Source organism: Spermophilus citellus (assembly GCF_964194105.1).
Source record: "Spermophilus citellus genome assembly, chromosome: 7".
NCBI classification, from domain to species: Eukaryota; Metazoa; Chordata; class Mammalia; order Rodentia; family Sciuridae; genus Spermophilus; species Spermophilus citellus.
Window position 1 is genome coordinate 102,313,704 of NC_138188.1, and position 14,633 is coordinate 102,328,336.

Below are 14,633 nucleotides of genomic sequence, written 5' to 3' on the forward strand. Positions count from 1 at the left end.
AAGTTATAAAAAGAGCATTTGAATCAGTGGATAATGATTGCCCAAAGCACTAGATCCAGGCTCCTGGTCTCACCTGCCACAGGCATAAGTATGCAGGAGGCCATTCACCTCTGGTGCTAATGCTGTTTTTTCCACCCAATTCCCATATTTTTTCTACTGCCTCACAGTTCAACACCTACATATAACTAGCTAATCTGATAAACCAACACCTGTTTATGTGTTAATGGAAAAAAATCTAGAAAACTCCATTTTGAGGCTCTGTCTATCTTTCTAGGTCATAGGTGTCAAAAGAAATGTTAACAGTGTTTGTTTGTTGTGGTGCCACTTTCTTTACCTTTGAGGTCTAATCAAAATGTGATTCCAATGAGAGCTTCTGATCAAGAGGATGAAGATGGGGAGGTTGTATTAAGGTAGGTTATAAGTGGAAGGCTTTGGATCAGTCTTTTATTGAGAACAGTGTGTGTGTGTGTGTGTGTGTGTGTGTGTGTGTGTGTGCCTTTTTATGCCAAGTTTTGTTGCAACAAATCTCCATCAGAATGTCAATTATTTATTGTTTTTTTTTTTTTAAGGTAGGATGTATATTTGCTCAGTGTCTAAGGCCAGGGAATTTATTTGCTTCATTTTTCTTAAATTTATAAACAAACTACCAAACAAAGGGGGAATAGTTTGCAATAACACATGAATAACCCCCATTTGTAAGCAAAAATTGTTACAAGTCCCATGAGTGGAAGTCATTTATTTGAGATGTAGTTCTATAGCTCCCCATAGAAGTAATTTTATGAATATAATTGTTAATAATGATTACTACCCATTGAGCTCCAATATATAGAGAGACATATTACTTATTTTTGTCATAACAATGTTTCAAAAATTATTATTATCTCCATATTATAGATGAGAGACATTAGAATTAAGTGAAATACTTAACACTGTATGATCTAAAATTGTCAGGGTCAACATTTATAAGAAAACCTCCCAGATCCCCAGGTCTGTGTTTTGTTTTCCAACCAAACCGAGGCCTCCTTTGGGTTGCAGATCTACCCATAGAAACTGACTGAACACCCTGGCATTACATCACAGAATTATAATGCTCATGGAAGTATAAATTCTAAATCCAATTATACCATTTTTTTCTATATAAATTCATTCTTGGTTCTAGTTTCAGTGAGAGAAACCTATCTACCCTTAGTATAATTCTGGCCACACTTAAGTATGAGGCAAAAGAGAAAAGGAAGAATGTGTAAAACTTTGGTGGGGAAGAAAGCAAACTTGAATTTCAGTACAATCAAACTTATGAGAACATCCTGAGCTGTGCTGGAAAGGAACCAGGTCACCGGGGCTGTAACTTTATGAACCAGGGCACTGTTCTTGTAATAAAGAGCCTCACAGATAAACTGACAACTATTGAGTCAGACACTGCTTATATTTCCTGTTGTAAAAGTGCACCAAATGATCTGACACAAGCTTGAACTCACTATCCTTGTTCATTCCAATCACTTCTCTGATTCAATAAAAATTATAATTCAGCTTTATAAAGTGTTAGCTATTCAGCTCAATTTGCTGCCATCATAGAATCCTTCTGCTTAGGCTTCAGAAGGACAGGAACTTTGTAGTGTGAGTTATCAACCTGGCAAAAGTAAATTTTCCAAATTACAGTTGTGCACTGCATAGCAGATGTTTTAGTCGATGATGGGCTGCATACAGGATGGTGATCCCCTAAGATTATAACAGACCCAAATAATACATATCACCTGGCGACATCATAGCTCTCACAACCTTATAGCAATGATGCATTCATAACTCATGAGTGTGAGGCGGTACTGGCGTAAATAAACCTGTGCTGCCTGTAGCATGAAAACACAGCATGTACAGTTAGGAGCACTACATAATTCTTGATAATGATAATTAATGACTGTTACTGGTTTGTGTTTTTACTCTGCTACACTTTTCAGCATTAGTTTAGAGTGGACTTATATTTATGAAAAAAAATACAATCAAACAAATATGCCATGGTACCAGCAGCAGCCTCATACAGCCCAAGTTTACCACATTGCATGATTGCATCAAGAGGACACATCAAATGATTGCCCTATAGCATTTGGGTGTGAGGAAGTACATTCTATGATGTTCTCAAACTTACAAAACTGCCCAAAATACATTTATCAGAAACATATTCCTGTTTTAAGACGATGCATGGTTGCATACAACTCTGTTTTTGATGCTACTGTACTTGAAAAAGAAGGTAAGAACCTGGATAACAGAGGTGCTGGTGGGAGAAATAGAGGTGCCACATATTTAAAAAAAATTTAGTTGTTGATGGACCTTTATTTTAATCATTTATTAATATGTGGTGCTGAGACTCCAACCCAGTGCCTCACACATGCAAGGCAAGCACTCTACCACTGTGCCATCATCCCATCTCCAGTGTTACATAATTTTAAAGGCTCCTCAGAGGACTAATATGCAAGATCTCCCATACCACTCCCACCAACTTGCTTTATGCTTACAGAAAACATCAAGCTAGTCACCCTCATGGTAGCTAAAAGCATAGACTCCATAAGTGGATGGTCTATAATCTAACCCAGTAAGCAGGCAACTAAACTTCACTCTGCCTCCTTTTTCTCATTTTAAAAATATGGAAAAAGAATATATCTATAAGGATATTAAGAGGTTAAGTAACTAACATAGACACTTGGAACAGTGCCTGACACACAAAAAGTTTGTTGTGGTTGCTATTTTACTGTGGGAAACAGAGGGCTGGACAGGCCAGATGACTCACCCTTCTTAACTAATGAGCCCCAAATAGGAGGCAGAGCACCTAGCTTGAGGTTTGGCACTCTTCTCATTACACCAGTTGACCCCCAAACTGAACTTAATGGATGTCTTTCTCATTTTCATACCCTGCTTTCATCTAGTATATCTTATGTACTTTACAGTATCTTTAATGGAATATTCCTGGGACACAGATTATTGAAATAATTAAGTAGATTTAAACTAACACACCGTGAGACTTAAAATATCTGCAGATATATCTATATTTTTTTTCTCCATTCAACAGAACCGTTGAGAACATCAAAGAGACAAAGACATGTACCATCTGACTGATGTCATAAGTCAGGACTGAGTCAGCACCTTCTGCCTTTCTACTTACCAGCTGCTTCCAGCCACCAAACCTGCAAATGAGGAGCTCATCCACTGAACTCACATGGGCATTCATGTATTCACCCTCAAAAAAGCAGAATTGGCAAGGGGAATTTGGGAGGAGTGGAATGAGGGTTGTCAGACTAACGGTGACAAATGGGATACAATTATTATCCAAAAGCTGGAGCTGAAGGTCTTCTCTTTTCCCCTCCCCTTGGTCCCCACTGCTTCCACCAAGTCTGCACACAGAGAAAGTGGTTAACAGGAAAACCCCTTGAATAAGCCATGACAGCCCTACATTCAGAAACTGATGTCATTTCCCTAAACACTGTTTGTAAAATGGTAATTATCTGCCAAGCAATGACAGCTGGCACTTAGCATAGACACACAGAAAGACAGAAAAGAGAGAGAAGGAGAATAAAGGGTCCCTGCATAATTCACAAAAGGCCTGAAAGAGAGAAGGAAACATAATCAGAAAAATAAAATGATTACCAGTGTATGATGGGGTGAAAATTGCTTTGGGCATTATTTTCTTCAGAGAATACAAGATTGAATTGGAAGAACAAAGCTAGGACTCCATGATAAATGCTCAAAGGGAGGAGGCACTGGGCTAAGGCAATGTTAGGAAGGAGAAATACACCAAAGGTCCTGGGTTGTGACACAAAGCATGAAAACTTATGTGCAAACAGGGACCAGTCAGTCCACTAATGCCACAAAATAGATCCAAGATTAACCCTTAAGTTCATTTGGGCCTGAGGTCTGATCTAGTTGTCTTTTGTCCCATTCCCTCTGGTTACTATGACAGTCTGGTTTATGTGTCAGCTTGGCCAGGATCTAGTCTCCAGTAACTCAATCAAATAGGAATCTAGATGCTGCTGTTAAAGGTGTTTTGTAGATATAACTGACATCAATAACCAGTTGGCTTATGTAAAGGAGATGGTCCTGTATAATGTAGGTGCGCTGGTTTGATGTTGAAAGGCCTTAGGAAGAGAACTGAGGATTCCCTGAACAAATTCAGGGAAGAAATAATTCTCCCTGTGGACTGAAGCATCAGCTTCTGAGAGTTTTCAAACTGTCCTTCCTGATGGCCTATTCTATGAATCTGGGACTTTCCTAGCCAGCCATGATAGTCACATTACTACAGTCTTTCAATCAATCATTCTTTCTCTCTCTCTTTCTCTCCTCTCTCATTCTCTTCATACATACAACCCCTGTCACACACACACTCTCCCCCAACACACAACCTATTGTTCAGATTTCTCTGGTAGAATATTGACTGTTAATCTTATTAAGAGCATGTGTAGTGATTTACTTAGCTAAATGGGTAAGTTCTGTGCACCACCCCTAATTTATAAGTTAAATTTCTAACCCACATTATCTCAAATTGTAATCTTGTTCAAAAGTAGTTTAATTGCAAATAAAGTTGAGGTCATTAGCATGGGATCTACTCCAATATAATGGATGTCCTTATGAAAAGGTAACGTGAGGAAACCAACTCACAGATAGGAAGAATGCCATGTGGAGATGAAGGCTGAGATCAGAAGCTTGCTCTACAGGTTGAGGAATGCCAAAGATTGCCAGCACACTGCAGGGAAGCAGAGGAGAGGCAGGGAGCAGATTCTCTCCCACAGTCCACAGGAGGATATAGCCCCACAGACACCTTTTGTACATCTAGCCTCTAAAGTGCAAGGCAATAAATCTATTCTACCACCCAGGTTGTGGTGTTTTGTTATAGAAGCTCTAAGAAATTCATGCAGCACAATAGCAAGAAAAGCAAGGGACCAGAATGGGAGAAAGTTAAGGAAAAAAATAAAGCTACAAAATTCTCTAATAATTCCAGAAAGCTCCATTTCCTTACTGCCTTTGAAATATGTATTTACCTCCTTTGATCCTTAACTATTTTACCATCAATATCTACCAAGGATGAAACTTGGATAGTGAAACCAATAATTACAGAGATGTGCAAATAATCCAGAAACTTCTGGACGCAGTCATTTTGTTTGTACATGGATTCTGGGCTATTTTTGGCAACCAGATCAGCCATTATGGAACCATTCATATTCATCCATCATTCTAACCGTCACCTCCTGGAGTATGGTGCTTCAATCCTCTCTTACAGGGAAATGTAACAATCACTACCTGATGTCCCTTCCCCTTTACTAGCAGATGGAGTTAACAGAGGTCCTATAAAAGGGAAAGCAGTATTGTGTCCAAGTGCACCACCTCATGTACTCAGAGCTAGAACACAGGTGCTTTGATACCCTGCTTCACAATCTTTCCAACTTTTCTCTCTACCTGGTTATTCAGTTAGTAGGCCAGGTAACTCCTCCCAAAGTTTCTTATTTAAGTACATGTGTTTTCTTTGAAATCCAAGATTGTGTGTTTCTGGCATATCTTTCATTTCTCTAGATATGAATTTTCTTCTTTTAAAAAATAAATGAAAAATTAGATGGATGGTCCAGTTGAGCCTTTCCACACTAGCAGAATCAATCTCCATGCAGGGGAAAGACACTTATTCAAGTGCATCTATTCTCAGTTTCCACATACGCTGTAACGGCCAACTCCTGGGACCTTGTTTCCTCATTTTTATATATATAAACATAGCACTATCTGTTTCAGTTGGCTATGGTGGGGATGATATGAGATCATACATGTAAACATGTTATAAGATAAAGGTGAAGTCGTAAGATATTATTGTACAATTTAAAACCTCTTCTCCCATCCCAATTGTAGAGGATAAATGTTACTGACTGTCCATTCAGGCTGTACCAGACTTGTTTGGAATCTTACAGTTTTTCTGGGTGTATTCAGTTCCTTGTGTTTTTATAAGCTTCATAGTCTGACCCAGAATTAAAATTAAGTACATCAAAACATATTGCAGGACATAGTAGTAAATGGATAAATTAGGATATCCCCATTGTGTGCTTCGAAGTACTCAGCACACTACTTGAATAACTTGTCCATATGCTTCTTTTACCACATTCTAACGCTTATAAAATCAAGGACTGTAGTTTGGTCTCTCTCATATTCCCACTATCTATCAATCTCTTTAATTATTTTAACTTATTTTTAATTGACTAGTGAAAGTTTATATTTTTATTGTGTACAACATAATATTTCAAAATATGAGTACTAAATGAATGTTTGAATAAATACTACAGTCTTGTTCAGTTCTACTTTGGGCCCAATAACTTTCAATAAAATGTTTAAGACCAAAAAAAAAAAAAGGTTGTTTTAAGGTATCATTTAAATGTGATAAGTACAAAATACATTTAATCTTAGTCCATTACTAAAAATAATTGACTATTACGAGCAAAATACTTAAGCCCTTAGAAGTTTGTTTACTGTATATTAATTTATGTAATTTCCCCATGTCTAGCAGAACTATTTGATTATAAAGGCATCAAATTTCTAGGCTATGAAGGCTTTTGAAATTATAAGGAAGAGACAGTTGTGCCAGAATTGTGTGACATAAAGCTGTCACAGTTTGAAATATAGTTATAGATTTCAGGATGTAAATGGTTGTCATCAGAACAAGATTACAAGTTTCATGGGCTCCTAGAAACTTAGCTTATTTAACACTGAATCAACGACTTCACAGCCAAAGTGAGTTAAAGCACTCAGATTCTGATAGAATGTGCTCATTAAAATTCTACAGCAGTATTTCATAATATTCTGCCTATCTGCTAGGGGGGGTGACACAACAGCTATTTTAAAGAACATTTAGAGTAACCCAGTTTTCCTCAAATTCAGTCAGCCCTTTTCACAATTTTTGCTATAGTCAAATATCATCTCTACTCTTATTTAAATGATATTTTTAATATGTATTTTAATTTAAACATATTGAAAAATTTTATTACTGTTATATACGAAATATAAGTATCACTTGACATGGAGAAATGAACACAGAAAAACACGCAAAAACAAAATAAAAGCATTAAGATCTGCCTAAATTCTATGGAAAACCTAGTGCCTTAGGCCTACACTGCATCTGCCGTTGTTTTTGTTTTATTTTTATTTATTTATTTTACCTTTTTTCTTTTTTTTAAAGAGGAAATTGCCAATTGTTTATAAAGGTGTTAAAGCCCTACTAGTACCAAACTGAGATTCCTCTTGGCTCTTGATATAATAATGAATGGTTGAAGGAATGCAAAGGGAATCACTTTCTCACCAAGTGGTTCAGTACTGGGTGATACATGCTGCATCCTGTATCAGCTCAAATGATTTCACATGGCACTTTAGGAAAGCTGTTGTAACACTTGAAGTTTTTGGAATTTTATATGTTCAAACATATTGTACTTATAGTATTCATGCATAATATTGAATATATGGGATTTAAACTAGAGAGAGAGAGAGATACAGATTTTTTTAGTATGCTCAGAAATAAAATCAGGTTAATGGTTCAAATAGAAAAGTTTAGTAGAACTTTTACTGAATGTAAAAGCAGAACCAATATTCGAGGCCATTGGTTTTAAAAGCAAGGTCCAAAAGTATTGACTGAGAGCTAGACAGCTAATAAGGCTACAAGCAGGACTGGAATCTCCATATTACCATGGCTGGACCACTTCATTTCACTAGGATGATTCTGTTTTATCCATGTATGATGGAAAGAGTTGATCTGATAATTTTAGATCTTTATTATCTAAGAGTAGAAAAAGTCTTAAAACATAGTTCCTATGGAGGAATCAAAAACCCAAATACACTTGTGAAATCTAAACACATTTTATGCTAACAAGGATGGTGGCAATGGCTTATGAAACAATGCTAGCTGATTATCCCAGAAAGGAAGAACTTATAGGTGGCTGACTTTTTTCAAAGAATCTCTTGATCTTCCTAATGAGAAGCTCATAATTTGAACATATAAGTAGTAACATTTTTAACTACCCTTGGAAGAATATTGTTTTAAAAGCATCATCTAAACTTATTTCCCAGCTGTTGTTGGCACTGGATTTGATTTCTTCATTAGATACTTCATTAGATACTTTGGTAGGATATATATTTTTTTTTTTATTAAATGAATTGCATTGTTTCAGCAACTACCTTCCATTTTTTTAAAAAATATTAGCCTTTTTGTTTCTCTAGTTCCTTCTCATTCTTCTAAACCTTATTCATCAACATACCAGAGATCACTGCTTTAAGGATGTTCAACAGGTCTCTTCATTTCCTTTTTAGTCCCTAATGCATATATTGGCAATGGGTGAGAAATATTGTCATTCTAACTGTGCCTTACCCCTGTTTCATCTACATACTTGATACCAGCCTAGTGCTGTGACCTCTAAAGTCTTGTGCAGTGAGGAAGGAGCTGAAGACATCTAGGGTCATCTTTTCAAGATAAAGGGACTTGTAACTGTAAAGCACTTTGCCAGCACTTCATTTATTCAAAGATGAAAAAGAGAGCAATGCTCATTGATAGTGGTGTTGGCCATCCTGGCTACTTCTCAATTCAAATGCTAATTTAGCTGATGTTTTCCACCTCAAACCCAATGAATCTAATTCTGAAAGAGGGAATAGGCCTATTTCTGGCATTTCTAAAGAAATGATGACTTTCTGTCTCCTATTCACTTATATAGCCTCATCCCTTTTTAATAAATTGACTTTATTTTACTATTCTTTTAAATTTTATTTTACATTTGCAAAAGGTGAATTTACTTTATGATTAAAAATGCATTTGTATTCACTCCAGTGAGAGCATAATCTACATGATTTAGCCTCTCATCCAAGAAATTGCTGTCGTAGATCTAATACAAAGGATGATACATGAGGAGTGTATAGTATCAAGTATTATTATACCCTTTAGTCACGTTACCTATCAAATCATTGTTATAAGAGCACAATTTATGCACAATTACAAAAATGTTTGTTAAATATAAGGCATTAGATGATCTCCATGCCAGATGAGAGAAAATGGTTTAAATATGAAAAAAAAGAAAAAGAAAACCTAGTCTATTTCTCTATATTACATGTAATTTAAGAGAATTTCTTAGCTATAGTGTTCCTCTGTATCCCCAAATTTCATCTTTGGAGAATACTTAAAGCTGTTTGTGTGTATGTAAAACAATTTTACACTACATGCAAATACAGGTTAATATTCCTATCACTAATATTGTTTGGGGAGAAAACCACCACTATTTAATATCTTAAACAATGTATTATATTTTCTAACACTTACCAAAACTGAGAGCAACAAAAATGCAAAATTATCTACATTGTATGGCCAGAGCTTAGGATTACAATAAGCTCCTATCGTGTTTAAACAAAAACACTGATTTAATATTCTAGGTTTTGCTGTCAGAAATGAATTATAGTGGAATCATGCTTTTTATATGGATTCTGCCATACTTTGATCATATAAATTGTATTTACTCTTTTTTATTGAATAAGGATTAAGACATCACAGAGGATCGATAAAAATAATTATTGTCCTTTATAAGGAGATAAAAATCCTAATACAAATGGACAAATACCTCCAGGCCTAGAGGAATTTAGGTTAAACCTAAACCCAAGTCAAAATCTTGGGATATAAAAATTTCAGTAAAATCCATAATTACATTCTGTGGAAAATATACTAAATTTTATACTTAAAAAATCATAGTCAACAGATATGTTTTTCAGATATTCACCAAATTTCTAGTTAAATTTCTGCTACATGCATTGATTCAGAGCTTTAAATAAATCATATATATGGCATTTTATTTTTTAAACAAATTGTCATATAGCACATTTTATTTTTCAGGCACTTCCTTAGAGAAACATATGCCTATATTCACTACTGCTCATCCCATATTACTGTGTATGCAGGATTATCTGAGCACCTTAAAGGTCCTGGTGTTTGTGCTGTACTTTTCTATTTAGAGTGACTAGTATAAGGATAAGTTGTGTTTTTGTGTGATGTAGAGAGTGGAGAAACAGATGAAATATATTTGCAAATGTATTATTTCCTTTTAAGTTTTGTAATTCTCTCCAGAAATTAGGACCAGGAAGCTCCCCTGATATATGTTCATGATTTGCATGATATAAAACTGTTTTGTACCTGCAGCTGGATCTGATGGTTTCTTGGGAAAATCCCTTCTTTTTGCTTCAGAGGAATTGCATCACTTATATTTACTGTACATTTTTACATGATGAGCCACCCTAAAGGACTTGGAAACTGATACCACTGATAACTTGAATTTAAATTACAAAGTTGGGAAGCTTGAATTAATTACTAAGTCTTGGTTATGTGAGTCACTTCCACTTCCCAGATAAGTGGAAAACCCAATAAGTGAAGAAATTGGTACTTAATTAGCAAGTGAAGGATTTCAGAAACAATATAGACCACAGAGTCTGTTTCTTACATCTGATTTGAGGTCAATCTATCAGAGAAAGATTAATGAAATCAGAGATAAAATGGTCAAGGTCAACCGAAGTATACCAAGGCTTCCTAGTGAATTGAGGGTTGCAGGACCTTATAGGATAAAAACCAAGGGCTCAAGAGTGAGGCTAGGGATTGAAGGGATTCATTTAATCATCTAGACATCTGTTTTCTACATTCCTACTAATATCCAAGTACTGTGTAAGGCACACAGCATGTGACGTTTTAGCTGAAAGATATAAAACTTGTTCACTTAGAGTTTACAATGTAGGGGAAGAGGCAGATAATGAAGAGCTAAAGCAATCAATAAGTGTTTAACTTAATTAAAAAGAGTATTATGTAGGTGAAAAATTTTATGCTATGTTAGAGATTAATAGAAAGGGCAAACCCAAAGACAGAGGTCAAAAACAGACATTTTGAAAAAGTAATCTTACATCTTCATCTTGAATAATAAAAAATGAGACAGAAGGCAGAGCCTACAAGAGAGAATTCCAGACAAAATTTTAAAACCATATGGAAGGCCCTAAAATGAGAAAGCTTGGTGTCCTTGAGGACATGAAGGTTCACTTTTAACAGAGAAAGTGGGGAGGGGCTTTAAACAAATCTGGGTATATCTCTCAAAGGATGAGGGATTTTGTTTATAGTGAAGAACTTGGCTTTTTTCAAGGGAAATGGAAACAAGGATATAAAAGCGTAGCCTCATAACTCTGGATGTTTCACAAAGGGCTGCAGGTAAGTATAATTGGGAGAAGAGTAAGCAGAATGGATAGCATTTGCTACCGCAAATAGTCCAGGTCAAAAGTGATCTGTTTTCCATTTGCCTTTTAATGTGTTCCCTTCCCTATCTCCACTCTTCCTTTAAGGATCTTTTTCCTGTCTCACTCCAATCCTCAAATAAATTATTTGACTTGTAGGGAGTAAGACTGATCCAATGCCCTGTCATCAGTGTTCGGGGACAGTATACTGTTTTTAGAGGTTACAACAGGAGCTAGAAAATTTCCTTGTAAAGAACCTGAGAAATAGCCTACTGAGAGAGCCAGCTGACATCTGCAAGACAATGACATTTAAGCACAAGAAAGACAAAGTTCAAACACCGATCTAAACATCAATTTAAGAAATCAAAGATGTTGGTGATAAAATTTATAAAGCTTTATAATCTGAAACATACTTCCCACAATTCCTTCTTACCATGTCCATTGGAGAAGTTGGGTAGAATATTGAAGTCTTAAATCAATGTTTAAATCAATGTGTATAAGCAATGTGATAGAAAAATAATTAAGATCTGAGAATATCCATTATATTAATGTTGTTTCTTTACTATAATAAAATGACACAAGACTGGGAACCTAAATAAATGAGGTTTATCTAATAATAATACTGAAAGTTCAAGGATATGGCTCTAGTATTGGCTCGGCTCTGGTGAATGCCATCAAAATGGTGAGAATAAGAGTAAGAGTGAGAAAACTCATCACCATGAAGGAATTCAGAGCATGATTCAGGGGTCAGATTTATTCTTTTTATACAATCATCTCATAAGAACTAACTCAAGGCCCCACAAAACTACCTCAGGTTCTTTGGAGGGCAATGTCCCCAGCAATCTAAGCACCTTCCACTTGACACTCTTAAACTTCCTACCACCCCTTATCAAAGGACCCAAGCTTCCAACACATGAACCCTTGGGAGACAAACCACTTATAAACCATAGACCCCAAATCCCCCTTCTATGTGTCCCATGTATCCATAACTCCTTCTCCCATTGGCTAGTCTTCAGTGAAATGCTCTCTGGATAGATATATAGATAGATATAGATATAGATATAGATATAGATATACACATATGGCAATATATATACACACACATACACATATATATGTGTATATATAATTTTTATTTATTTTTAAATTTTTTATTTGTTCTAATTAGTCATACATGACAATAGAATGTATTTTGACACATTGTACACAAATGGAGCACAATTTCTCCTTCCTCGGGCTGTTCATGGTGCAGAGTCATACCAGTAGTGTAATCATACATGTATATAGGGTAATACTGCCTATTTCATTCTACTGTCCTTCCCATCCCCACAGCCCCAGCCCTCCCCTCACTCCCCACTACTCAATCCAACGTTCCTTCATTCTTCAATACTCCTCCACACTATGGATCAGCATCTATTATCAGAGAAAACATTCAGCCTTTGTTTTTTGGGGATTGGCTGATTTCATTTAGCATGATATTCTCTAGTTCCATCTATTTATCTGCAAGTGCCACAATTCCATTCTTTTTAAATACTGAGTAATATTCTATTGTGTATATGTACTACATTTTCTTTATCCAATATATTGACAATAAATACTGCTAACCATGAAAATATCAAACTAGCACTGGAAAGGAAGAGTAGAATCAGAATACAGAAGAAATGCTTACTGGATGCAGCTCCAATGAGGCAGATATTTATAATGGGAGACAGAGGGCTACTACTGAGTCTATGCAGGAAAGTGACATTCAAACTATAGAACTCTACATAAATACTCTCTCATTCTTACTAGTGAAAGTATTATCCTCCTTTTACAGATGAGGGCAACAGAATTTGTGAAGCAGTGTCTAGGTTTCCGTGGCACATAGCTGTGGCTGTGCTTATCTAATTCTATGGCCAGCATAAGCATAGTTAAGAGTAATATGAAAGGAACTATGCAACTCCTAGAAGAAAACATAGGGTCAACACTCAAGCATGTAGATCCAGACAATGACTTTCTCAATAGGACACCTAAAACTCAGGAAATAATGCCAAGGGTTAATAAATGAGGTGGCATCAAATTAAAAAGCTTCTGCACAGCAAAGGAAACAACTAGGAATGTGAACAGAGAAGCTATTGAATGGGAGAAAATCTTTGCTCTCTACTCTTTTGACAGAGAATTAATATCCAGAACATATAAAGAACTGAACTTACCACCAGAAAAACAAATAACCCAATTAGTAAATAGGCAAATTAACTGAACAGACACTTCTCAAAAGAAGAAATACAGTGGCCATACGTGAAAAATGTTCAATATCATTAGCAATTAAGGAAAGCAAATCAAAACTACACTGAGATTCTATGTCACTCCTGTTATAATGACAATTATCAAGAATACAAACAATAAATACTGGAGAAGAGATGGAATAAAATCAAAGATGTTGGCAATAAAATTTATAAAGCTTTATAATCTGAAACATACTTCCCACAATTCCTTCTTACCATGTCCATTGAAGAAGCTGGGTAGAATATTGAAGTCAACACTCTTACACTGTTGGTGGGAGTGTAAAATTAGTACAACTACTATAGAAATCAGTATGGTGCTTCCTCAAAATACCTAGAATGGAACCATCATATGACCCATCTATATGGATCCTTGGAATTTATTATAAAAAATGAAAGTCATCATACTATAGTGATACATGCACACCCATGTTTTTTTTATTGATTTTATTATTTTTTAATCCATGTTTATAGCAGCCCAATTCACAATAGCCAAACTATGGAACCAGTCCCAGTACCCACTGACAGTTGAACAGATTAAAAAAAATGTGGTACATATACACATTGGAGTTTTACTCAACTATAAAGAAAAACGAAATTAAGTCATTTGCAGGAAAATGTATAGAATTTGAGAACATTATGTTAAGTGAAATAAACCAAACTCAGAAGGCCAGGGCTGTATGTTTTCTCTCATATGTGGAAACTAGAGAAGAAAAAGGAAAAGAAATGTGTGGGACTCTCATAATAATCCAAGGGATATCAGGAGAGTAGAAAAAAAGGAACGGGGTGAGGAGGGAAGGCCAAAGAGGAAGTACTGGGGAATAATATTGGTCAAATTATATTGTTATATCATGTGCATGTATGAACATGTAACAATGGACCCCAACATTATGTAAAACTATAATGAACCAAAAATATGGGAAAAAAGAAATACATAACAATATCACTAACAACAACAACAAAGAGTAATACAAAAAGACTGAAGATCTTGCCTTTGAAAGCCCAGTGTCTACTGAACATACCAAACCAGGTAGTTGTAAAGACAACTAGGCTTATTCTAAACTTTTTGAGTAAGAAAATTTGTTTACAGCATTTAGTACCATTACAGTTTATATAATTTTTGAT